Here is a 27,875-nt window from a genome sequence, read left to right on the forward strand (position 1 = left end):
CGTTATCTACTAATAGTGTCTCATTAAGTTTCCATCCCAGCCCTCTTGTTTTCCCCTTCCCCCATTCCAATTTCATTCTGACTGGGGCATGATCCGATAAAGAGATTGTCTCTATTTCAATTTGAACTAGGTGGTCGATTAATTGATGTTCTATTAATATGTGGTCTAATCTTGAGTACCTCTTATGCATGTTTGAAAAAAAGGTATAATCTCTATCTTGCATGTGTGTAATTCTCCAGGCGTCTACTAATTGGCTTATATGTAGTTCTTTCTTCAAGAGTTTCAGAGCCCTACTTCCTTCTCTCTGTGCATGGGAGGTAGCATCTTTTTGTGGATCCATACAAAAATTAAAATCCCCTGCGAGAATCAAACAGCCTTTTTTAAAGTCCGTCAACTTCCTCAGCACTTTTTTCAGATATATCTCTGGACTTTTATTAGGACAATAAATATTGGCCAATGTACATTCGATCTCCTGTAGTTTTCCCTTTAAGAACAAGAATCTCCCCTCTGGGTCTGTCATTCTATCGTCCAGCTCAAACCTAGTATTCTTTGCCATACCTATTGCAACACCCTTCGCTCTCTTAACCGGGGAATCAGCATAATACCATGTTGGGTGATTTCTGGATCTCAGCCTAACGTTCGATTCTATCTCAAGATGTGTCTCCTGTAGGAATACTACTGAGGCTGCTCTATGATGTAATTCTTTAAACAGTCTAAATCTTTTCCCAGGGGAGTTCAACCCATTTACGTTATATGTTATAAACTGAATCTCTTCCATCTTCCATAAATCTTCTCTTCCCCTTCTTCTCCCTTCTCACTTGCTTTTGTATTTTTTTGCAGGAAAAATACCCCCCCTCCCCACTTACCCACCCCCCCCAACTTCCCCCTCCCCCCCACCCCCTTCCCCCCCCCTCTTTTTAGGCCCATCTTTTGCCTATTGATCATTTATGGAAAAAACATCCACTTTTGATCTAGTCCTTGGGCTAAAAACTCTGGGCATGGACGACCTTCCCCTTGTCCGACCTCCTCATAGCTCCCCTGGTCCCTCCTAGGTTCATCTCCAGCACCGTAAGGCAGGGGCAGTAGGGTGAGGGCTGACCAGTGTAGAGGAAAGACCAAAAAAAAAAAAAAAAAAAAAAAAAAAAAAAAAAAAAACCAGCCTTATCTTCCCTCCACCACCTCTCTCCCCCTCCCCCTCTCCCCCCGCCCCCTCCCCCCCACAAGTTGCCAATCCTCTTTTCTCTTCATTCTAAATTCCCATTGATCTTCTTCCCAGCCTGGAATCTCCATTCTTTGTATTTTTAAACTGTCACAAAAATGTTTCAGATCTTCTGGGAACCTGAGGTGCGCCGTAACCCCGTTTTTCCATCCTATTAAACATTCAGGAGACCCCCATCTGTATTGCACATTATATTCTTTTAACCTTTCCAATAGGGGCCTCAAAGTTCTCCTTCTCCACAGAGTCTCTGGGGCCAAGTCCGCATATATCTGTATGTCGCCACCTTCATACTTAATAGCTGGTTTCCCTTTGATCTTCTTCCAAATTTTTTCTTTATCTCGAAACTCATAAAATTTAACTATAATGTCTCTCGGGTTTTCTTTCCCCAGGTATCTCTGGATGTTTCCTTTTCTGAAAATTCCTTCTATTTTAGACTTTTCCATTTCAGTGCTGTCTGTTATAATATTTAATATTTTACAAACCACTTCTTGCAGGTTTTCTCCCTTAGAGTTCTCTGGGGCCCCACGTATCATGATGTTTCTCCTCCTGTCTCTATTTTCTTGTATCTCAGCTTTATATTTCAATTTTTCTTGGGCTTTCCCTATGCTAATTATTACTTTTTCAAGCTCAGAGATAGCCTGGGTCTGATTTTTAACTTTCTCCTCCGTTTCCTCCACTCTCACCAGCAGGTGTCCTAGGTCACTTCGGATATTTACCATTTCTTGTTTTATTGTTTTCTCCAGTTCTTTAAACATTTCTGCCATTTCTTTTTTATTAGGTATTTGTAGATCTTTTTCCGTCTCTGTATTTCCTAATGCTTGCTGATTGCTGGTGTCCAGGCCTAATGATACTCTAGGGCTATTTTCCATGCTGAAATCAGCTTCTCCTCTTTCAGTCCTATTCTGGGATCTTTCTGGGGTTACGTTTCCTTGGGAGGTATATTTTTTAATTGTACCAGTCTGGGACCCTTTAAGCCCACTTCCTTTTACACTTTTATTTTTCATTTTCTCTGTAACTTTTGTTCTTTGCTCTTCTATTTTAAAATTCCTGGATTTAGGGGGGATAGAGAATCAAAGGTCTTGTATACTAGTCTCTGCACTATTCCCCGGCTGGTCTTTTTGGGCTGTTCTGTCCTCAAATCTTTTCCACCTTTTTTGCAGTCGCCGGGGTCCCCCCTTTCACTTACCCCCTGCTACCCTTTAGGGAGCCATGTAATGCATCACAGTTAGGGTATAGAAGATTTCAACTTAAAGTCACTCACCCTCCTCGTATGTTTCCTCCAGTGGCCCCGCTGTTTGCTCTCTCCTTCAGGTCACATAGGCCCTGATTCACTATTGGGCGTGGGCGCATATTTATGGGCTTAAGCCCAATTTTCATGGGCGTCCGTCATTTTTTACCCTGCAACCTAATTCACTATTGAGCAGAGCCCATAAGCAGATGCCCAATCTAATTCACAAAAAGACACACGCCCGAAATCAGACTCACAAAACAGACTTGCTAAGAAGCAAGTCTAAAACCATGAAAAATCACTGCAGAGACATGTTCACTTAGAAATTTGCTTTGCCAAATATCAGGACTTCACTTTAAACAATATCTGCTATTTCCAAAAAAATTAAAAATGTGTTAAAAATCGTTTTTTTCAAGGAAATCGACACAGTAAAAATCTAGAAGCCCGTGCAGTGTCTTTGGCAGATACAACTGAGCATGTGCAGAACACATTTTAGACTTCTGCCATGGGCGTTTGCTTTTTAGCCACTGACTAATAGTGAATCTGATTGTGGATTCCTCTGACAGCCGGCACTCGCTCGCGACTATTGTGTTTAATAAACAGCACTCGGCATATCTTCATGTAATCTAACTAGATTTCCTTAGTTCTAGTGATTCTATTTTTGTTTCTTATCCTTTATAATTATTTCTGTAATGATTTTACTTATTTCAAAGGTCTAGATAATATTTATTTTGACAGCTGAATGTAAAAATAAAGGTCCACAATAAAAAAAAAAAAAAAAAAACAGCGTGGGTCCCCCCTCTCATCCATACCAAGCCCTTCAGGTCTGGTATGGATATTAAGGGGGAACTCCACGCTGAAATTTAAAAAAAAAAACAGCGTGGGTCCCCCTCAATATCCATACCAGACCCTTATCCGAGCATGCAGCCCGGCAGGTCAGGAAAGGGGGGGGACGAGCGAGCGCCCCCCCCCCTCCTGAACCATACCAGGCCACATGCCCTCAACATGGGGGGGTGCTTTGAGGCAGGGGGGCTCCCCCCCCCAAAGCACCTTGTCCCCATGTTGATGAGGACAAGGGCCTCTTCCCCACAACCCTGGCCGGTGGTTGTGGGGGTCTGCGGGCGGGGGGCTTATCAGAATCTGGAAGCCCCCTTTAACAAGGGGGCCCCCAGATCCCGGCCCCCCCCCCTACGTGAACGAGTCTGCGGTAGATGCTCCCGCAGACTCCTTCACAAAAAAAAAAAGTGTGGTGTAAAAAAAACACAGTACAGGGTCTTTGACAAGTCCTTTATTAAAACAATGTCCCCCGAAGTAGATCCAACGTCAATCACGGCGGTGGCGGCAGGGACCCGAAAAAAGGAAAAAAAAAAAAGGTTCCGCTCCCGTCGGAGGCTTCCAGCCATGTGAAGAAGAGGCTAGCTGACAGTTCTTATATAGGTATGGGGCGGGGCCAGCCGGGCACATCATCCCCGCCCCTTACCTATTTGAGAAATGTCACCCTGTCTCTCCGCTGAGGCTAACTAGCTGAATGCAGGAGACAGTCTGACATTTCTTATATAGCTATGGGGCGGGGCCAGCCGGGGACATCATCCGAGTGACCCGCCCCATGTCACATGCTTGCTGTTCCCGGCTGGCCCCGCCCCATAGCTATATAAGAAATGTCAGACTGTCTCCTGCATTCAGCTAGTTAGCCTCAGCGGAGAGACAGGGTGACATTTCTCAAATAGGTAAGGGGCGGGGATGATGTGCCCGGCTGGCCCCGCCCCATACCTATATAAGAACTGTCAGCTAGCCTCTTCTTCACAAGGCTGGGAGCCTCCGACGGGAGCGGAACCTTTTTTTTTTTTCTTTTTTCGGGTCCCTGCCGCCGCCGCCGTGATTGACATTGGATCTACTTCGGGGGACATTGTTTTAATAAAGGACTTGTCAAAGACCCTGTACTGTGTTTTTTTTACACCACACTTAGTTTTTTTGTGAAGGAGTCTGCGGGACCATGTACCGCAGACTCGTTCACGTAGGGGGGGGGGGGCGGGATCTGGGGGCCCCCTTGTTAAAGGGGGCTTCCAGATTCTGATAAGCCCCCCGCCCGCAGACCCCCACAACCACCGGCCAGGGTTGTGGGGAAGAGGCCCTTGTCCTCATCAACATGGGGACAAGGTGCTTTGGGGGGGGGAGCCCCCCCTGCCTCAAAGCACCCCCCCATGTTGAGGGCATGTGGCCTGGTATGGTTCAGGAGGGGGGGGGGCGCTCGCTCATCCCCCCCCTTTCCTGACCTGCCGGGCTGCATGCTCGGATAAGGGTCTGGTATGGATATTGAGGGGGACCCACGCTGTTTTTTTTTTAAATTTCAGCGTGGAGTTCCCCCTTAATACCCATACCAGACCTGAAGGGCTTGGTATGGATGAGAGGGGGGACCCACGCTGTTTTTTTTATTATTTATTTAATTCACGGAAATAATTTAAAATTCAGCTGTCAGTGGGAAACCCCGATGACAGCTGAAACATTCCTCCTGTCCCTGCAGAGAGCTCCGCTATTATATTTGACATTAAAAAGTATAGAGACTGCAACATTGTATCCATTTGTATCCATTCCAGATATAGATGTTTTTATTCGGATACAAATAGATACAATGTTGCAACCTTTATACTTTTTAATGTCAAATATAATAGCGCAGCTCTCTGCAGGGACAGAAGTAATTACTTCGCTATTATATTTGCAGGCCGTAGATGGGGCGAAAATCGAACAATTTTTTTGCCATTGGTGGTAACGTCGGCCCATTGAACAACCGATTTTTTTTTTTTTAAAACGGTCAGTTTTCGCCCCATCTAAGGCCTGCATTTTTCTTTTTCTTATTCTTTTTTTTTATTCTTTTTCTTGCAGGTCATGGCTCATGTGCAGATTATTTATCTGTTAAAAGATCAGCCAATTTGCCGATCATTGCAGCTAAAATCGGCCGATCTGCAAAATCGGCCAATTTTTATCCAAATTTACCAATTAAAAAAAGTTGCAAAATCCCCAAAAATAGCTGACCAATTAACCCACTAACGGGCTGAAAATCAGCCGATTTTTTTTGCGGACGATTTTAGACCCATGTAAAGCAGGCCATAGATGGGTCTAAAATCGGCCGATTTTTCTGCCGAAAAGAAAATCGAACGATTTTCGGGCCGTTAGTGGGTTAATTGGTCAGCTGTTTTTCGGGATTTTGGCACATTTTTTTTATCAGTAAATTTGGAACAAAAAATTTTCAACTTTACTGGTAAACAAAATATGCTAAAATCCCAAAAAATGGCTGACCAATTATCCCAATAACGGAAGAGGCCCTTGTCCCCATTAACATGGGGACAAGGTGCTTTGGGGGGGAGCCCCCCTTCCCCAAAGCACCCCCCCATGTTGAGGGCAGGTGGCCTGGTATAGTTCAGGAGGGGGGGCGCTCGCTCGTCCCCCCCCCTTTCCTGACCTGCCGGGCTGCATGCTCGGATAAGGGTCTGGTATGGATTTTGGGGGGATCCCCAAGCTGTTTTTTTTTTATTTCAGCGTGGAGTTCCCCCTTAATATCCATACCAGATCCGAAGGGCTTGGTATGGATGGGAGGGGGGACCCCACGCTTTTTTTTTTTTTTTTTACATTCAGCTGTCAGTGGGGAACCCCGCTGACAGTTGAAACATTAACACATGGCTGTCGCTCCTACAATCCCGCATGAGTTATGTTATCAACTCATGCAGCATTTTAGTAGCGAAAACCAATGCAGCGCTCATGTTTCAGCTGTCGGCGGAGTTCCCCACTGACAGTTGATGTAAAAGTATTGCAGGGAATTATAAACAATTTGTAAAAAACACGGCGTGGGGTCCCCCCTCCCATCCATACTAAGCCCTTCGGGTCTCGTATGGATGTTAAGGGGTAACTCCACGCTGAAATTAAATAAAAAACAGCATGGGGTACCCCCCAAAATCCATAACAGATACTTATCTGAGCATGCAGCCCAGCAGGTCAGGAAAGGGGGGGGGGACAAGCGAGCGCCTCCCCCCCTCCTGAACCATACCAGGCCACATGCCCATACCAAATTATTCAAACATTTGTAAACAGACCAATTAACTGAAATGGTTTGGCATTTGTACCCCAAATATGACGTTCCCTGAGGCATTGGTAAACCGAGGTACGCCTGTATTAGTATTGCAATCCTTTGTATTGGGATACATAGAACCATCATACATGTGAATTGGCAACATAGCACAACATTTGTGTCACATTGGAGATATCTGGTAGTTACACTGAACTTGCCCAGGGACCTAAGATTGATTCACAGCACAGAAATACAGGCTGGATTAGCAATGTAGCTCCGTGGATTAGTGGTTAGCACTACTGCCTCACAACTCTAGGGTTGTCGGTTTGAATCCCAACCACGGCAAGGAAGTAGTATGATCTCCGTGTGTGGCTGTCTTCAAATAGATGTTCTGGCAACATCTTTGCTTTCTGTCTAAGTGATCCCTAAAATGTGAATTAGAATGAGGCCTTGTCTGTTGAAACACCTTCAAAGCTGCACCTTATGTGAATGTCATACAATGGGGTAAGATAAGAGCCTGGAGCACTAATAGATTTGATAATGATGGTTTACACTCAACCCACTTTTGTGAAGGATTTGGCAAGCAAAGAGCTGACAGAGAGAGAGAAGAGCGAGCCAGTGAGATGAAGAAGAGTGAGCGAGAAAAACATACTGAAGAGTGATAAAGAGAGACATACAGAAGAGTGAGCGAGAGAGAAGAGCGAGCCAGTGAGACAAAGAAGAGTGAGCGAGAGAGAAAAGACTTGGTTGGTGAATCCACACATCAAACTTGTCACAAATACTGGTATGGATTTTTCCACCAAATGCAAAGCAGACCGCACGCCTTCAAAGATTTATTTCCTTTGTTAATTCTCCTGCTTCGTTCACACTATATGCAAATGAAAATTACTGTTTAAGTTGCCAATTTTACTGTGTTTTCTAGAGAATTACTAACTAGTTGTGTTTTCAATTGTGTGTAGCATTGCGATTTCTATTTGAGTCTAGATGTTAAATTGCTAATAAATGGCCAAAATCTTCAAATACCTTTGAACTCTCACTGCAACAAATGGCGTACGTTAATACACTCACATTCACATTCATTATATCCAATATCAGGTACCATGTCAATTCACAAATCGCACCTGAAATTGCACACCCTGGATGCGACTTGTCATGCGATTGGCATGGCCAGCAACTTGCCCTTTGCATGGCAAATTGCACACAATGTTACTGGGGGCTAACACCACTGTCACATCTAATCCGATGCGGCAATTGCCCAACTTACAGTGAAGTTGCACGAGTTCACAATCCAATTGGATGTGAACAGAGCCTACAGTGGCCAATAGGGTGCGACTTGGTCTACGATTTGCAAGTCGCCTGTAATGCCAATTGCATGGCAATCGCAAACAATGTTACTGGGGGCTACCCGGTCACATTAAAGCAGATTTCTAAGTGGTGTTATTGACACCACAGTCACATCATGTGACTTGCATAGAAGTTGCATGATTTCAAAGTTAGGGTACATGGTGATTTCAAGTGCAATTTGCAAGACAATCGACACCGATCTCTCAGCAAATTGCATGAAAAGTAGTGTATTCATTACTCTATTATTACTTGCGGCTCCAACCAAGTTTGAACCACAACAATATGAACGCTCCAATAGCGTGCACATTGAGTGGGACTTGGCATGTGATTTGCACAACATGCAAGTTGTAAATCGTCTGCAAAGTCGCACCCTATTGTCTGCTATTAGAGTGACCACATGGGTGCGTTTCAAACACTGATTTCTATAGTAGTACATGTACTACTTTAGTGGCAATTTGCATAGAGATCTGTGTCAGATGTCTTGAAAATTGCATTAAAATGGTCAACTTTACTGTAAGTCGCAGGATTTGTAAATCAGCTTTGCCCAGAGTGTAATGTTTGGTGATGTTTGATTTCTGGAGTGTTTTGCCAATTGATGGGAAATTCACCATACTAGTCAAATCGATTTGTCATTTTCAGTATTGCATACAAGATGTGGTCATGTGACTGTCTTAACTCATGCGAGAATCTGGAGGGAATTGTGACCATAGTAGCAATAACGGTTCCAATTGGGGTTCCCTTTCACATCCCTGCTCAATGTTCTGTTGTATGCTGCACACGTACATTTCACTGTATATTTCTTTCTGATTTGTGGGGCCTGTATACCAAGGGTTAATGCAGGTAGGAAGCGGATTCATCAGGTGAAAACACTTTCACTGACCAAATTAAGGTCAGTGGTGGGTGTGGCTTCATTGGGTGTGGGGCCTTGTTTGGCGTGCTCCAAATACAACCTAGCTTATATAAAGATGTGCAGTAGGGAGTGATTTGGCCTGTTACTAGGCCGGGTGGTTTGTGACTAAGTCCTTGCTTGTAGTGGTTTGGGGGAAGAAGAGATTTTGTGCTGAATTGCCCCAGACACCACTCAGGCTGTGTTTGGAAGTGGGCTGGAAATGTTTGCATATTTTTGGCCTTGTAAAGTGTTTGTGTGTTATTGCACAATGATTGTGTTTTTTCTCTTTGCATTGAAAGCCTCACACATGTCAATCGTTTTGTTTAAAATCTGCTCTTGTTTTAATTTTGCTTGCTTATTTAGACTCCAATGCATTTTTCTGACAAACCTGCTGACAAATGTATGTGTAGGGGATTTGTAGAGGTGGGAGGGGATTTGTAGAGGTGGGAGGGTTTTTTTTCACATGCTTTGTTTTCTTGATATTTTGATCTGAAGACTTTTTTTTTTGAATGGATCTTTATACTATGTGATTGTGTAAGTAAATCCTATGTGCATGAAAATGTTACTTGATTCATCTTCCCCTTTGTTTCCTGCTATAACCTGTGCACGCACAGTTCATTAGAAGTATCTTTAGATTGTAAGCTCTTATGAGCAGGAGTGTTTTATTTTTGCCACATCAATCCTATTTTTGTGACTCACCAAGATATTGACTGTACCTACTTGTTCCTGCTGACCAAATAAATGACGATATATTTGATCAATAAATGTTTCACCGATGTTTTTGTGTTTATTTTATGTTCAATATATGAACAACCTTAATAGTTACTTTGTATACTTATATAATCTGCTCAAATGTAGCTTGTAAGAGCGTGAATATGCAAGTGTGTGCAAACTGGCTTTTTCAAAACCAAAAAAAAAAAAACCCACTTGCACCACAATATTATGTACTAATGAATGTCACATTCACTGTGCAGCCAGCTACAGGTTTTCTACAATTCGATTTACAGTAATAAAATAGTCCACACTTTGTTGATTTTTGGCCTTTGGCAACAAATATTAGCCAAGGTTAAAAAAAACAAATCAATAAGAAACACACATTTGCGAAAGCTATCATAGCCGCACATAAAAATGCGCGATTGCAAACAAATAAGCACCAAACAGGTGTCCGCATGGCGCATGAACGGCTATCCTGGAAGTCCGTCATCACGTGCGCGCGCACCCGGAAGTGGTTGTGGGGAGTGTAAGTGGATGACAAGTGGTTGGAGGTTTTGTGTTGGTTGAAAATTTTGATAACCTTATTGGCATTTGGACATGGCGAGAGCACAGCTCTCAGCTGAGGAGATGATCCTTATATGTACAGTAAGTGTGGCCATTGCAAACATGTTTATAACATGTGAGGGACAGGTAATTGCAATTTTGTGGGAGGGGCCTAGCAGAATCTCACTTGGTGCACATGCTACTTATCTGTACATTAGCTCCTGGGTATTGATGGGTCAATGATATTAACCACTTGCCTACTGGGTACTCCTACCCCCTTCCTGTCCTGGCCAATTTTCATCTTTCTGCACTGTTACCCTTTGAATGACAATTGTGCGGTCATGCCACATTGTACCCATCTTAAATTTATATCAGTTTTTTCAGACAAATAGAGCTTTCTTTGGGTGGTATTGACTTGCTGCTGTGTGTTTTACTTTTTGCTCGATAAACCACAAAATAGCTCATAATGAATAAAAGTCTGTTTATATTATAACATTTGGTAAACTGGTAATTTAGCAACACTGATGTGCGTTGATGAGGCAGCACTGGTGGGTGGCACTGCTGGCCACAGGTGGGCGTAACTGTTGGGTGGCACTGGTGGGCACTGATCATCGGGGCCGACCCCTGCTTTGATAACTGCTGGTTCTCGGCAGTACTTTCTACACATTCTGATAGCGTGATGAAAGTGCAGCCAAGACCCGGCAAATGCATTTCCCGGTGATCAGCGTGTCATTGGACATGGCTGATCACATGGTAAAAAGCCGCTGTGATTGGCCTTTACCACATCACGTGATCAGCTGTGTCCTTAGGACACAGCAATCACGGAGAGCGCGTTCTGCCAGGATGTCATATGACACCCTCCCAGAGCTGCCTGGATGCAGTGTAGCGTTATTCGGCTATCTGCGGTCGCCCAATAGGTAACCAGCTAGGCCTTCATGGCTAATCTTTGAATATCTGGACATGTATACTGCGTATAATGCATTACATTCTACAATGTGTTGGTGTACATGGTATTACAGTGTGCAATGCGTTGCTGGATTCTGCATGACAGTGGACAGCGTATCACAGTGTGCAATGCGTAGCTCCATCCTGCATGACAGTGTACAGTGCATTACAGTCTACAATGTGTGGGTGTACACGGTATCACAGTGTGCAATGCGTTGCTCCATCCTGCATGATAGTGTACAGTGCATTACAGTCTACAATGTGTGGGTGTACACGGTATTACAGTGTATTACAGTGTGCAATGCGTTGTACACTGCAGTGTGCACTAAAGCATTTTACACTCATGCACTGTACACACTAAAGCATTTTACACTCATGCACTGTACACACTAACGCATTTTACACTCATGCACTGTACACACTAACGTATTTGACATTGTTAGTGTGCAATGCCTTGGACAGTACAATACATGTGCATACCCTGAAAAAGGGTCCTGCACATTTTTGGCCCGGATGCGGTGCAATTTGAGGTGTGCAAAATGTTTGTCTCTAATTGCAACGCACACAAATTGCATGTGATTTGCCCAGGAGTGCGGTGTTAGACCACAATGCATGTATGTGAAGCCAGAATAAAAGGATGTGGGTTTTGTCTACTTTTACTTGCGCATGTTAACATTATGTAAGTGCATTTTTTTTCTGTTTAACATGCTATAGAAATGCAACATGCATTTGGATGGAGTGTTTTTGTATGTGCATTTTGGAAGTATTCTAAACACACATTGACCCTAGGGCCACACCATATCTTATGCAGACCATAGATGGGTCGAAAATTGGCCGATTTTTCGTCCGAAAATAAAATCGGCCGATTTTCGGATTGTTAGTGGGCTATTTGTTCGGCCGTTTTTCGGTATTTTGGCAGATTTTTTTTTTCGGTAAAGTTGGAAAAAAAAACGGCCGAATTTGCCGATCGGCCGATTTTCGCGGCAATGATGGGCAAATTGGCCGATTTTTTACTGATAAAAAATCTGCACATGAGCAGTGACCTGCAAGAGGAAGACAAAAAAAAGAAAAAGAAGAAGAGGATGAAGAAGAGGATGATGATGAAGAAGAAGAAGAGGATGATGATGATGAAGAAGAAGAAGAGGATGAAGAAGAAGAAGAAGAAGAGGATGATGATGAAGAAGAAGAAGAAGAAGAAGATGATGATGATGAAGAAGAAGAGGATGATGATGATGATGAAGAAGAAGAGGATGATGATGATGAAGAAGAAGAGGATGATGATGAAGAAGAAGAGGATGATGAAGAAGAAGAAGAAGAAGAAGATGATGATGAAGAGGAGGATGATGATGAAGAAGAATAAGAGGATGATGATGAAGAAGAAGAAGAAGAGGATGATGATGATCAAGATGATGAAGAAGAAGAGGATGAAGAAGAAGAGGATGAAGATGATGAAGAAGAAGAGGATGAAGAAGAAGAGGATGATGATGATGAAGAAGAAGAAGAGGATGAAGAAGAAGAAGAAGAAGAGGATGATGATGAAGAAGAAGAAGAAGAAGAAGATGATGATGATGAAGAAGAAGAGGATGATGATGATGATGAAGAAGAAGAGGATGATGATGATGAAGAAGAAGAGGATGATGATGAAGAAGAAGAGGATGATGAAGAAGAAGAAGAAGAAGAAGATGATGATGAAGAGGAGGATGATGATGAAGAAGAATAAGAGGATGATGATGAAGAAGAAGAAGAAGAGGATGATGATGATCAAGATGATGAAGAAGAAGAGGATGAAGAAGAAGAGGATGAAGATGATGAAGAAGAAGAGGATGATGATGAAAAAGAAGAAGAGGATGATGATGAAAAAGAAGAAGAGGATGATGATGATGAAGAAGAAGAAGAAGAAGAAGGATGAAAAATGAGAGGAATTCCAGTATGGCAAAAAGTGTCCCTGCAGAGAGCTCCGCTATTTCTTTGACAGTTCCTTGACATTTACAGCGGTTGCAACATTGTATCTATTTGTTTCCGAATAAAAACATCTGTATCCTAAATGGATACAAATAGATACATTGTTGCAACCGCTGTAAATGTCAAGGAACTGTCAAAGAAATAGCGGAGCTCTCTGCAGAGACACTTTTTGCCGGCTGTAGACGGGATGAAAATCGGCCGATTTTTTTTTTACCATTGCTGGCAACGTCGGCCGCTTGAACAACCAATTTTTCATTTTTTAAAAGAAAAATCGGCCGTTTTTCTCCCCGTCTATGGTCTGCATAAGCATTAGTGTGCCTGGGGGAGGGGGGGGACCTTTGGCCTTTCCAAACACAGTAGATGCTCCAAGAATGTTTCCTTGAACTCTTGAAATGGTTAAAAAGGAAAGACACTCTAGATAGCCTGCACTGAGAATTGACTGTCATGATGACGTGTCAATGATTATTTGCTCTCATTTTTCAGGAGTGGTACTGCTTGCGGTTGAAGCTGGGAGAAATCCACCTTCACGTCCTCCACTCACCTTCACTCGTGGCCAGTGGATATTTTGTGGCTGCAGGCAAGAACTGGCATCGAGGACCTGCATAATGACCCTGGCATGCCAGAGGTGGTTTGGAAGCAGCACAGCAATTTGACCATCCCTTTCCTCTATGTTGGTTTTAGGGGTGCAGAATTGCTTCTCGTTCGTGAACGGACTGTCGCCGGATATCAGAGTCCCCATATTTTCAAGATATGTTTTAGCCATGTTGGCTTATTTTTATGTTATTTTCCAAGTGTGTCGCACCTAACCGCACAGTAGTGTGGTGCCATGCGTATTTGTGGCTGTGAATGGGGCTGTTTTTAATAGACGTGTGTAGGTGCAACAACGTTTTCATCATGGTACCTGCGCACATCTACATAGGGCATTGCATTTCTTTGCTGTGCTGGAAAATGTGTGTTCTTGCATGCGTTTCTGCACCACCAATGGTGTGAACAAGTCCTAAGGGCTAGTTCACACTATAGAAACAGTCTAGATGTGTTCCTGATGGGTTTTTTTCATGCCCTTTTGGCATGCATGTTTAGTGTGTTCCAGTACATTTTGAATGCGTTTTGGACATGTTTACATTGCATTTTTATATCCCTTCCACTTATTTTTTTCTATTTTCTTTGTATTCAATGTAGTTAGGGACATGTGCGTTTTAGTACATTCAAGGACGTTTCAATGTGTTCCAGTACAGTTCTGTGCAGAAACAATGCAGCGTGGTCAACTTTGTTTACAGCACCTGCAATGCACTGAAAATGCAAGTGCTGATGTGAACTATGACATTGACAACCATATAACCTTCTTTCTGTGCGTTTGTGATGCCGAAAAAGCAACTGAAACACATGTAGTGTGAACTGGCCCTAAAGTTTATTAGAGGTCAGGGAACGGGACTGACCAGGAATTGTGAATTCAATCAGACTAGTGGTGAGATACAATCAGCAATTGTATAATAATGTGAGATCTGAGCTGTAGCTGATAGAAAATGAGACACATTCACTTGATCAGTAAATAGATAGTTAAAGAGTGGGGCGGTGATAGATTTGCATATGGGACAGGTGATGATGGGGTGGGGGAGGGGGTCAAGTTGTATAAGGAGACAGATTTAAAAGAGAAAAATGTTACAATGAAATATACACGGCATGAAAATGGCACATTTCCTAATTGGCAGAAGAGTACATTCATCCACTTTCTAGTCATTAGGCAAAATCATAATTGTTTGATCTATATTCCTGGCACTGACACAACCCAGAAAATTGATCTCCATTTTTTAGGATGTAGCCATGACCGGGATTAGAACCCATGACCCAAGTGCTGTAAGTTCTGAGCTCTAACCACTAAACCACTGTGGGAGACACAGTTTGAGTTATAATGTAGAATAGTTACATTGTTTAAAAATGATAGAGCAAGCGCTGGTCAAATGATATAGACTACTAAAATGGTATTACACAAGATAAATATAACCACGAACAGTAGTGCATGAACTCGTGAAAGGTCATCCACCCCTGTGACAGTGTACTACACTATTGAGCACCTTTCTGGCTCCTGTGGCTGAGCTAATTCCTCCCCAGGACCATTTGGGCACCCACCCTGATGGATGGATGGATGGATGGAGCTGGATGACTAACCCATAACTGCCAGCATACCGCTGCACCCCCAGATGTGTGGAGTGTATAACCCATACACATTAATACTTTTGTTCTGGTGAGTGTAGACCAGTCCCAAGGGTGGTTTACCTTTCACGAGTTCATGCACTACTGTCCGTCACGGAGAGACCACACGTGCCATTCATAGGCACTCTCTGAGTTGGTACTCTCACACCAAGGACATTCCATTATTCAGGAATGATTCTATGAACTTATTTTAGCACCATTTACAATATTACATCATTGTTGCAATTCTTTGCACTTTTTGGTTTTTACATGCGTTCATTATTGATCACATGCATTTATAGCGCTGCACTTGTCTTTACCATAGAATAGTTACGTGATTAAAGAGAATGAAGATATATAATTATATTGGGAAATTAGAAGTATATAAATTATTTGAGATATAAGTGTGTAAATGTTTAACATTTGAGTACAGAATGTATGACATTCATTAGTAAATGCATTAGTTTCCTGATCATTTTGGAGACACAGCAAGAAAATAAATAGAAGAAAATAGAAAATTCTAATACAGGTGTACAGGTGTATTTATAACATTCTAAGAATTCTTTTGCCATCATGAAAACGCCAATGTAAATAAAGCCCGCGCTTGTGCGCCATCTAGCGAACATATCCGGTATTGCACCTAAAAATGTGCCAGTGATAGCAAAGTAGTCAATAGACGCTCGTCAATGAGCTTGCTAGACGCTGGTCAGACGACTGATTGATTGACCGGAGTCTGCCTGAATGGTCAGTCTCTGCTATTACACTCACATCTTAGTGAATCAGGGCCATAGGGTCTTTATTCAAGGAGAAGGGGGGGGGGGGGACCCTCCAGAGTCTCTTTGATCTTCAGTTTACCAGGGCTCAGTGAATATCTTCTTATCTTGCTTTATGCCCTGGGGGTCTCAGGGGAATAGAGGGAGAATGCACCGATCCCCAGCCGACAGGACCTTTCTGCTCTCTCACCGCAGAACGCCGGCCGGCCGGCTTCCCGAACTCCCAGGCGTGCTTTGCGGTCGGTCACGTGCTCGCGCCGACTTCCCAGCATCCAACCGCTCTCTCACCGCTATTCACCAGCCACTCTCCACTCTCCCCCCGAACACCTCCGCTTTCCGTCCCGGGGAGCCGCCAGGCCAGGGTAAGAGGCAAGCCACCAGGCTATCTACATATCTCGGGGGGATCACAGGGGACCTGGGGAGGTCAGGACATGGAGCTCCGTCCGAGAGCTCCTACATTGAGCTCTCCTCCGCCGCCATACTCAGGCTCCGCCTCCTCGCGAGGAGCTCCACAGTTAAGCAGCCAACTTCGGCATGCGCCTAGCCAATCCCCCCTGATGTTTTAGGGAATTTTCTGTGTTGATCATTCACTAGGAAAACATTTTAACATTTGTGTGAAACTGTTCAAGAACATTATTAGTAGACATGTGTGTTTTGCTTCCTTACACTTGGTTTTTGGATGAAAATTTTATTTTTCGGAGATTCAAATGTATACAAATCTCCGAATGGCCATAGTAATGAATGTCAATGAATCAAAAAAAAGTTATAATAAAATTAACAACTACAGTTGTTTAACTTCATTTGGATGACATCACATGATAGTAGTTTGTCAGGCCCAAGGGGAAATGAATAACATTTTTGAATTCATTCGATAATTCAGATTCAGATAACTAATGGATCCAAATTGAATTCCATTTGTTAATTCGGATGCACAAGATGCCAGTTGATATTGTCCAATAAGTTCATGCCATTTCTCTTGGCTAGTTTGACTAGCATCCTGAAATATAGAATACTTCTGATTTGATGATATACCAATTATATAGCAAACTTCCGGAAAAACTGCTAAATTTTTCAAATCCGCCCAGACCAGTGAATATACGAAATGAATGCTAATGATACAAAACAAAGTCCCAAAATGAATCAGTTCAACAAAATGAATATGACAAAACAAAATTCTTCAATCAACGAATGCAACTGAAACGAAACGGAAATTTCTGACATACACATATCTAATTATTAAGAACCCAAGCTTTTGTGCCTGAACTTTCCTTGAACTGTGAGGTTTAATTAGTGTAATTTAATTCAGTTACAAGCTGACATGAAAGTCTCAGTACATTACTGTGAAAGAGAAAGAACCAAAGGTATTGTGTTACTGCAAATAAAAAAAAAAACAAGGAAATGGGGTATATGCCTAAAAAGGAAGTAGTCTCTATAAATGGCTGTAAAACATGTATTATTCTAATTTACATTTGTAATCTATCATTTCCTTATATTCAAACCAGGAAAACATGAGTATAAACTACCAGTTTTTTTTTAGAAATAGTTCTGCCAGTTCACATAATTAGTTAACATTACAATCATGAACAGTATGTACTGTAGCTGTAGATCATGGGACTTCACAGCAAAAGGTCAATGGGACACCAGGGACCTCTCTCTCTCTCTCTCTCGCTCTCTCTCTCTCTCTCTCTCTCTCTCTCTCTCTCTCTCTCTCTCTCTCTCTCTCTCTCTCCTGGCAATGTTAACTGTGACAATTTTGCTATTTACCTTAGCATAAAGCAAGTCTTAGTCAAGGAGCAGCAGAACTGTCAGAATGGTCAGTACACTATCAGGGGCGGACTGACAACTCATGGGCCCCCCGGGCAATAGGGGATCATGGGGCCCCTGTGTCCTTGCCCAAACTCAAAAAAGTCTATGAAAAAAGGTACCAGAGGCATCTCATGGGGCCCCCTACTGACCCCGGGCCCTCGGGCAATGCCTGAGTTTCCAAATGGTCAGTCCGCCCCTGTACACTATTAGTGACCAGTTCAGAAGTTCCTGCAGAGGACGGGGTAACGGTGCAAGGAATTCACTTTTAGCCTACATTTTCCAGGTAACTGCCATGTTCTCAGTAGAGTACAGGACTTTTTCTTTGAGCAAGTATTCGATAAAGTAAAAAGAAGAAAGTAAAAGCAAGAACAATAATAACCATTTCACTATGTTGTATCGTAATATAATTGTTTATACTTCTGCACACAACTACTCCGTAACTCTGATACAAACTTCTTTAAACTCTGGCTTTTTTGCAAATGTCAGCTGTCTTATAAGTATATAGCTAAATGGACATACTGGGATTTATTTATTTTTTTACAGCCAAAGGAAAACGGTATAAGGCATACACGGCTAATTTCAGATTGCGACCCATACAATTACACCATATTTATTTTTGCATGCACACAGATATTATGTGTTTAGCTTGCCTTCCTTATAGGGTCTTCTCCTACCCCCAGGTCCCATTGCAACTGCATGTGCTGTTATGAATATTATTATGCCACTGGTCACACCTTCTGGCATATTATGATGAGTAGCTCAAATCTTGTGAACTGACACTCCAGCAAAGTGCAAACATTTGATCCCATGAGATTTGGGCTACTTCACTTTTCCCTGATCTAACTTGAATGATGGTGACATGATCACCTGGAAATTAGTATCTATGAAATTTGTATCCCCACGGGTTTTTTTTTATACTGCAGCTTTTTCAACAGTGGTGGTACTGTCAGTAAATAGGCCAGACCTTGCTTGTAATGAAAGAACTGCTTTAAGTAAGACATCTATCTGACATATTGAGAAAGTACTTTTAAAAGTGTCTTAGCAGTGAGATTTCATCAGAGGTTGAATTTTGCTATTAACTGAGCAATTAGCAAATGTTTTCCTTCCCATTCCTCTGCTGCCAAAAAAACAGATGTCTGATACAATGTTGATAAATGCTGTCCAGATTAAAGATAGAGAGATACAAAGTAATAATTGACAGTTAATTTTGTGTGCATTCTGTTTCATTCATCTGAAGATCACAGGGATGAGCTTTGTTCTGCTTATACTGTCAGCTAAATATTCCTGCCAAGTATTTGTATTTTCAAGCTCCCATTTAACCCATTATTACTGATTGATTTTAACCAATTGAATACATTATGTAGCCATTATTAACTACATTATTATGTTTTAATTAATTTTGTCATTACAAAAATACAAAATTATTATAAAATTAAAAATAAAGTCAGCATTATATTTGTATTGTAAAATGTATCATTTTTATCTACAGTAGCATTTTTTAAACTAAAACTGATTAAAGTATAAAAACATAGCATTTATATATAAAAAAAATAGGACTACTTTTTTCAAGACAATATCACCAAATTAAAGTCCGTTTTATGAAAATTATATAGGTATTACTTTGTTATTTTAGGTATTGATGAATAAACAGGTCCATAGAAGAAATGGTAAACTGAACTGGTTAATATACCTTTATTTATGATATTGTAGAAATTTTCAGGAATTCTGATTGCCAGCAGATGATAAACATAGACCCAGTTTGTAAGGAAATGTAGACTTAGAAAAATGAAGTTATCTGTGATGTAACAATGGTAATACAATTCTTATGTCAAGTTTTTTGTGTATGCAAATCATGTCAACAGGTTGTTTTGTCTGCCATGGTAACAGAAACTTATTGCCAAATTATCTCCAGATCTAGAGTCCTGAAGGAAAGTAAATTAATTCCAACTAGCTAATTTTACAGACTTTGACTGACAATAAAGTAATATCAGCCATTGTTTTCAGAGAATAAAATGGCAAGGAAAAATAACGGCTTCAGAATTTTGTTCTCGATTTGATGGCACAGAATAATATACAAAAGTCATATATTTTACTTCTAATTCATTGTAGAGAGGAGTCCAGAGAACAGCATAGTAGTGACCCCACATTTTCCATTACAATCACATTTACAACAAAATTCCTATTACAGGCGTGACAGATTACAATTCAGCACTGCAGTTTCACCCTGCGCCCTACTACTGTTACATACCAAAATGCATTCCTAGCTTAGTGTAACCTTGTTTTCACCATCCACAGTGCTGGAAGGCCAAACGAGGTAATCCCCAGTGGGATGGAGCAGTGCTATATACATATTCGCTTTTCTCTCTGGGTTCATAATTCATTTCTTCAGATGTAATAGAGGAGATCTATCAAAAACTGTGAACAGTTGCTGACCCAGGAAAACAGCCTTTTCTTGTTAGCTTTTTTTCTTAAGACAAGCTAAGCTAATTTTTGCAAGTTTTAGTTGCTGGGTTTGTTGTTTATGGGTCAGGGAAGCTTCCGTTCATGAACTAAGTTTTGTCTTTTACACCTTGTAAGTGTAAAAAAAAGCTGACATAAGAAATGCTGAGATTTAAGACTTCCTTTTTATCCTGTTGTGCTTTAGCTCCATGAAGATAAAATACAAAAGTTAGAATTCATGAAATTTGAACATAAGCATTTCTGTTACTTATGAGACAAAGACCCAAGAATAAAAGTTGATCGGCTAAATTCATGTAAGAAAAAAAAATACACATAATTTTGCAGGTAAAAAATATGCATTATATATATGTATATATATATATATATATATTTATTTTATTTTTTACAGGAAATCAGCAGATCATGAGTGCAATGTCAGGCTCCTGGACACCCCTCTCCCCAGCTTTGTGCCTGCACCGTATAGGCTTTCAGTTACAAAGCTGTAGGGAGAATAAATGAACTACAAACATGCTGATCAGGGTGCTCACTGTTCATTGAAACTAAAAGTTCCCTTGCTGCAGTGGCAGATGGGACATGTAGTTCATTCATTCACAAATCCCTGTGAATGAATGATGTGGCTGTGTGGCCAGAGTGTGCTGTTTCTAAAATGTGACAGTGAATGCTGGGAGAGGATTCCTGCCCACCGTCACAATGGAAGGGGGATGAGGGTCATGAGGGGGACCTGCTAAACATGTTACGCCATGTTACAGGTATACCATGTATCATGTTCAAAAGGTGAACTTATCTTTTAAAGGGAACATCCTTCCTTACTTTTTTCTGCTTCAAGACTTAAATGTTTTTTTTTTTTTTAAATCAAAACAACACAGGAACCGCTAAAAAAAACTGGTGCACAGTGGGTAAAGGAAAGAGTGCATCCCACAGTAAACAATCTTTAGGTACGTGATCAAAAAATGCTAAACCTTAAGCCCTGGAAGGGATGGGCCAATCACCCGTGTGTTTGGTTTGAGGTCAAACATTCAAACCTAATGAATGTTCGACTGCAAACTTTGAACTTAATGCAAGTCTATGGGACTCGAGCTTGGAAATTTAAAAGTGCCCTTTTTGAAGGCTTATATGCAAATTATTGGCCATAGAAGGGTCATGAGGAATCAGGTACTGCCCTGAGGGACATGGATCAGTGAAAACAAATTTCAAAAAGTACCATTTTTAAAGGGGCAGTCATTTTTCATTGCTTAAAGTAAATAAAAAAAAAATATCATGCCTGGGGGTCCCTATAAACTACCTGCAAACTTGCACATCTGTACAATGTATAGAACCTGTTGCAGCAGGACTGACATTTTTTTTTTTAAATTGACATTTTTATAAGAAAAAAAAGAAAACAGAGTTGGGTCCCCCATAATCCCTAATACACTTTAGGTATGGTAGAAAAGTTAGGAGGGACCCCACAGTAAAAATGTTTTTTCAAAAGTGCATGGGGTTCCCCCTAAAAGCCATACCAGGCCCTTTGGGGCCACCCCCAAAAAATGGGGGAAGTGCATGGGGTCCCCCCTAAATTTCTAACAGACCCTCAATCTGAGCACAAGTCTGTCAGGTTAGGAAAGGGGGGGTGAACAAGCACCGACAGCCCCCACCCTGTGACTTGCCAGCTCACGTGCCATCTGCATGGGACGGTGTCCCCATGTCGATGGGGACATGGGCCACTTCTCCACAACCCTGGTCCAGTGGTTGTGGGGGACTGCAGGCAGGGGATCGCATGTTTACTATGGTGAGATTTGTAGCTCTATAGACTTGAATGGAAACTGCATGTTGTGGACTCCAGTACCAACTAGAGCTGCTCCTGAAATCCCAAAAAGGATTCAACTCAAACTCTCATTTAACTAAATTGTTTTTTATTTCTTTGGCTATTAGAGACTGGAGATCTGCATGCTCGCCGAACATTGTTCTACTGCTTATGACCCCTTCCCTTTGTAATTTTGCCTTCAATCCCGGGACACTATATCTACAGTGTTTTCTTTCTCTTTCTATTTAATTTGGCATATCCAGTCTGCCACTCCAGTTGTACTATAATGTTTGGAGAAAATTATACTAATGCCACCACTGTCTATTTTTTTATGTTCAGTTCAATTCTTAATAAAAATGTATGGAAAAAAAAGCTTGGCTGAGATTGAGCTTTAATATGAGGAATCATTGTGTAAACTTTTTTTTGTATCAACCACTTAAAGAAAAAATACAGTTTTTAAACAATTGACTCCTTTTATGCTTTCTTATACTTACTGTATGGTCTTGCTAGGCTAGCTTTAAAGTTGCTGTTAGTATTACCATGTAGAAGCATTGCTTATATGTGCAGTTTTGAAGCTCAGAAATCAGTATTTAGACTACACAACTTCCCTGTTTTGCAAGCTCAGATCTCACCTTACGGTAAAGACTCTGCAGAACAATAAAGTACTGTGGTAATTACACAGCTTCTCTAGAATAATTGTGAGTCATTCCTGTAATAATTACAATGCACAACAGCAATAATTATGGGTGAATTTTAATTATCTCCTTTCTGTAAAAATGCTTTGTTACCTTCTTACTTTTTGCAAGAAACCAGCAACTTTTGTGTCTTCCTGCTTCCATTTTCATCCTTCAATTTGATGTTTTTTCACATTTTCTCTTTAGCATTCCACTTTGAAAATTCTGGACTCTTTCCTGCAGAATCTAATGTTTCTTATTTTCAGGGAAGTTCTTTACCTTAACCATTTCAATTTCGGGCAATTTTACCCCCTTCCTGCCCAGGCCATTTTTCACGTTTCAGCGCTCTCACACTTTGAATGACAATTGCGCGGTCATACAACATTGTACCCAAACTAAAATTTTATCATTTTCTTCACACAACTAGAGCTTTCTTTTGGTGGTATTTAATCACCACTGGGGTTTTTATTTTTTGCTAAATTAACAAAAAAAGACCAAAAATTTTGAAAAAAAAACATGTTTTTCTTTGTTTCTGTTATAAAAGTTTACAAATAAATAATTGTTCTTCATAAATTTAGGCCAAGATGTATTCTGCTACATGTCTTTGGTGAAAATAACCCAAATTAGGATGTATTATTTAGTTTGTAGGACAGTTATAGAGTTCACAAACTATGGTATAGATCTGAAAATTGATCAATCCTGAAGTACTGACAGCCAATCTAATTTCTTGAGGTCCAAGAATGTCAGAACAGTACAAATATCCCCCAAATGACCCCTTTTTGCAGAGTAGACAGTCGGACGTACTTCATAAGAGGCATGGCGAGTTTTTTGAAGTTGTATTTTTTTTGTCATAATTTTTCGGACAATTAAAAAATTAAAAAAATTAGTTTCACTATTTTTTTTTTTACATACTGTCACCAGTGCAGTACAGCGTCATCATATAACTGGCATGGCGGTGAACAGAGACACTGACTGGTGACAGTATGAAACAAAATATATATATATTTTTTTTTATATTTTTTTATTATTTTTAATTTTTTATTAATTTTTTTGTATTTTTTTAAAGATTTTTTTTTCATATTTTACTATGACCAAAGTAGTGCAATGTTACCATAGTAACATTGAACTACTTTGGGGAAGTGATCAGTATTTATTTTTTTTTTTTACACAATTTGCTTATAGCAAAGAATTACTTTGCTATAAGCAAGCATTTACCTGAATGAAATCGATTCATTCAGGGTTTTTTTGTGCTTAGCTGTGATTTGGCCACAGCTAATCACATGACATGTACATGTGACCTGCTGTGACCATTCACAGCTAGGCACTAGTATACAATGGATGGCATGAATGAAGCCATCCATTGTATACAACTGTCATGTGACCTGCTGTGATTGGTCACAGCAGGTCACATGGTACTGGCAACGGGGGCTGGTACTCAGATCTGTCATCGGCCGTGTCCGAGGTACACGGCCAGTGACATATTGCGCCGCTGCGCGGCTCTGCAACCGCGCGAACTGCGCATGTGCGGAAGCATGCCAAATGGCGTGCACCCCGGAAAGCTGATGCATTTTTGCCACCAACAAACGGCTATAGGCCGGGCGGCTAATGGTTAAACACCAAAACTGGAGACAAGGGCAATTATGTTTCTATAGGCAGCAACTTGCATTGGGCATGTTTGTAATATTACCTCCAAAAAAAAAATCTGAACTCTATATTTTTGGAAATATGGGAAGAGCAATTAAAACAGCAGGGATATGCTAAACCCTATGTTTCCCAACTGTCATAGACTAAAAACACATTAGCAAAGGAACTCTGGTACATGCTAGTCCATATTTAATACTATTTCTGGAAATTTGTCATCTATAAACAAAAATAAGTCATTAGCACGCTGTCCATGTTCATATGCATGAGTTGCATTTTAAATCAGGATAGATGTGATTTACATATTTACTCCTCTGCTGCATTTCTATCATCTGCTGTTTTACTTCCCATTGTTAGGGATGGGTTTCAGGTTCACCACCACCATGGGTTTGAGATGAATCCTGCAGGTTCAAGATTCGTGGTCCTAGCAAATGCATCTGCAGATTTCTAAACCATAATGCTTTGCATGGGCTTTAATCTTTGGACAGCAAGATAGTAGGATCATCAGTAAGGGAACTTTGGGATAAATCCAGCTCTCACACTATAAAAGGGAAGCATAGAACATGATAAAATGCATAGGAAGAAATCAGAATGAGTTATGGAATTGTGCTTTGATTATCATTCCACCTTTATAAGTAGAGATGAGCGAATCGAACATGACGAAGTGGAATTCGTTCCGAAGATTTGGAAAAATTCGATTCGCAGACAAGGCGCGCTGACCCATAATGCATTCATGAGTCATGAATCATGACATGTGATCGCATTAGCCAATCAGCAGCCAGCCAGCACTGTGTAATGGTGGAGCTATAAATCGCGGCCATCTTAGAATTCTCCATTAGCCTCCGGTCATTCAAGAGAGACAGACCTGTGTGTATTAAGGGACAGAGTTAGGGCCACAGAGACTTTAGGGCCACAGAATTGTTACTCAGGGACACAGAATTGTTACTCAGGGACACAGAATCGTTACTCAGGGACACAGAATCGTTACTCAGGGACACAGAATCGTTACTCAGGGACACAGAATCGTTACTCAGGGACACCGAATCGTTACTCAGGGACACAGAATCGTTACTCAGGGACACAGAATCGTTACTCAGGAACACAGAATCGTTACTTAGGGCCACAGCTATCAAAGAATCGAAAATTTAAAGTGACATACACCCTTTTTTTTTTGGTGGCTGTCGTGCACAGTTGGTGCTGCAGTTTGCCGATTGTGCAAAACAAAACTGACTTTCTGCTTCACAACCACTATTGTACGTTCAAAGAGTTAAATCCATTTACACGCCGGCTGGCGGTAATATTTTTTGGGTGATTAGTGCATTCCAGTGACACAAACGTACAGTTTCCAGCCAACGGCAAGCTGCAATTGACCGATTGTGTACAATAAACTGACTTTCTGCTTCACAACCACTATTGTACGTTCAAAGAGTTAGATCCATTTACACGCCGGGTGGCGGTAATATTTTTTGGGTGATTAGTGAATTCCAGTGACATAAACGTACAGTTTCCAGCCAACGGCAAGCTGCAATTGACCGATTGTGCAAAATAAACTGACTTTCTGCTTCACAACCACTATTGTACGTTCAAAGAGTTAAATCCATTTACACGCCGGCTGGCGGTAATATTTTTTGGGTGATTAGTGCATTCCAGTGACAGAAACGTACAGTTTCCAGCCAACGGCAAGCTGCAATTGACCGATTGTGTACAATAAACTGACTTTCTGCTTCACAACCACTATTGTACGTTCAAAGAGTTAGATCCATTTACACGCCGGGTGGCGGTAATATTATTTGGGTGATTAGTGCATTCCAGTGACATAAACGTACAGTTTCCAGCCAACGGCAAGCTGCAATTGACCGATTGTGCTAAATAAACTGACTTTCTGCTTCACAACCACTATTGTACGTTCAAAGAGTTAAAGCCATTTACACGCCGGCTGGCGGTAATATTTTTTGGGTGATTAGTGCATTCCAGTGACACAAACGTACAGTTTCCAGCCAACGTCAAGCTGCAATTGACCGATTGTGTACAATAAACTGACTTTCTGCTTCACAACCACTATTGTACGTTCAAAGAGTTAAATCCATATACACGCCGGGTGGCGGTAATATTTTTTGGGTGATTAGTGCATTCCAGTGACATAAACGTACAGTTTCCAGCCAACGGCAAGCTGCAATTGACCGATTGTGCAAAATAAACTGACTTTCTGCTTCACAACCACTATTGTACGTTCAAAGAGTTAAATCCATTTACACGCCGGCTGGCGGTAATATTTTTTGGGTGATTAGTGCATTCCAGTGACAGAAACGTACAGTTTCCAGCCAACGTCAAGCTGCAATTGACCGATTGTGTACAATAAACTGACTTTCTGCTTCACAACCACTATTGTACGTTCAAAGAGTTAGATCCATTTACACGCCGGGTGGCGGTAATATTTTTTGGGTGATTAGTGCATTCCAGTGACATAAACGTACAGTTTCCAGCCAACGGCAAGCTGCAATTGACCGATTGTGCTAAATAAACTGACTTTCTGCTTCACAACCACTATTGTACGTTCAAAGAGTTAAATCCGGTTTTATTTTTGGCGTGCTTATTGAATTAAAGAGTATGTCAGACAACACGCAGAGGAGTGGCAGAGGAGGCAATGTTTCAGGAGCGAGCAGACGTGGCAGCAGAGGAAGGGGTCGAGGCAGCACTAGTCGCAGCCAGAGGCCAGTGCTCCCGGTGTCATCCAGCGGTCGTGTCTCCACTGACAACCCTGCCGTCATCGATTGGTTGACTCGGTCGTCTTCCTCTTCCCAGGTCACCTCTGACACCTACAGCCAACGGTCGGTGGGTACGTCAGACACAACCGTTAGTTGGCATGGCCCGGGAGCAAGCCCACTGAAATCACGTGTCCTCGACCTGCCCCTGTCCTTTGGTGTTCCCTCACCAAGCGAAGTATCGCATGCTGTGGGCTCAGCCCCACTGTACAGTGAGGAAGAGCTAACAGAGGGCGGTCAGGAACGGGGGGAGACATCCGCCTCTTCAGCAGCCAGGAGAAGAAGTAGTGGCGAGGAGAGTGGCTCGGTAGCCGGTCTAGAGACAGGTCTGTCTCCTGACCCACACGCAGCCGAGGGGGCTAGTAGTGACGCGGAGACCCTAATTGATGATGATGAGGCTGATCGCACTTGGCAGCCTCGTCGTCATCAGGCTATTGCTTCCGCATCATCAGGAGAAGAGGGTGCCAGCTTGGCAGCGAGCAAAACAGTCGGTGGGTTGCCCAGGAGGCAGCAGGGTCGCAGCAGTGTCAGTGGAGCCAAACGGCCACGGAAGTAGAGCACCAGCTCCACTGCAGCCTACCACCACGGCCAGTAGTGGTGCCGGTGTGCACGGAGGAAGTAGCAGTCAGCCAGTGAGGAGTAGCGGGGGCAAAGTTTCCTACTCGGCGGTGTGGCAATTTTTCGTCAAGCCGCCCGAGGAAGTAAACGTAGCCGTATGTCGACTATGTGGCCAGAAAGTCAAGCGTGGCCAGGGGGCCAATGTTGGGACTACAGCGTTCCGTCAGCATATGCAGCGTCGCCATTCGGTGGCCTGGGAAAACCGTGATAAAGATACGGCGGTTCTGCCTGCCCCAGCCCCCGCTCCATCACCCGCTCCGTTACTTG

Source organism: Staurois parvus, unplaced genomic scaffold, assembly GCF_062004578.1.
Source record: "Staurois parvus isolate SC_StPar_1 unplaced genomic scaffold, SC_StPar_1.0 ptg000276l, whole genome shotgun sequence".
NCBI lineage: Eukaryota > Metazoa > Chordata > Amphibia > Anura > Ranidae > Staurois > Staurois parvus.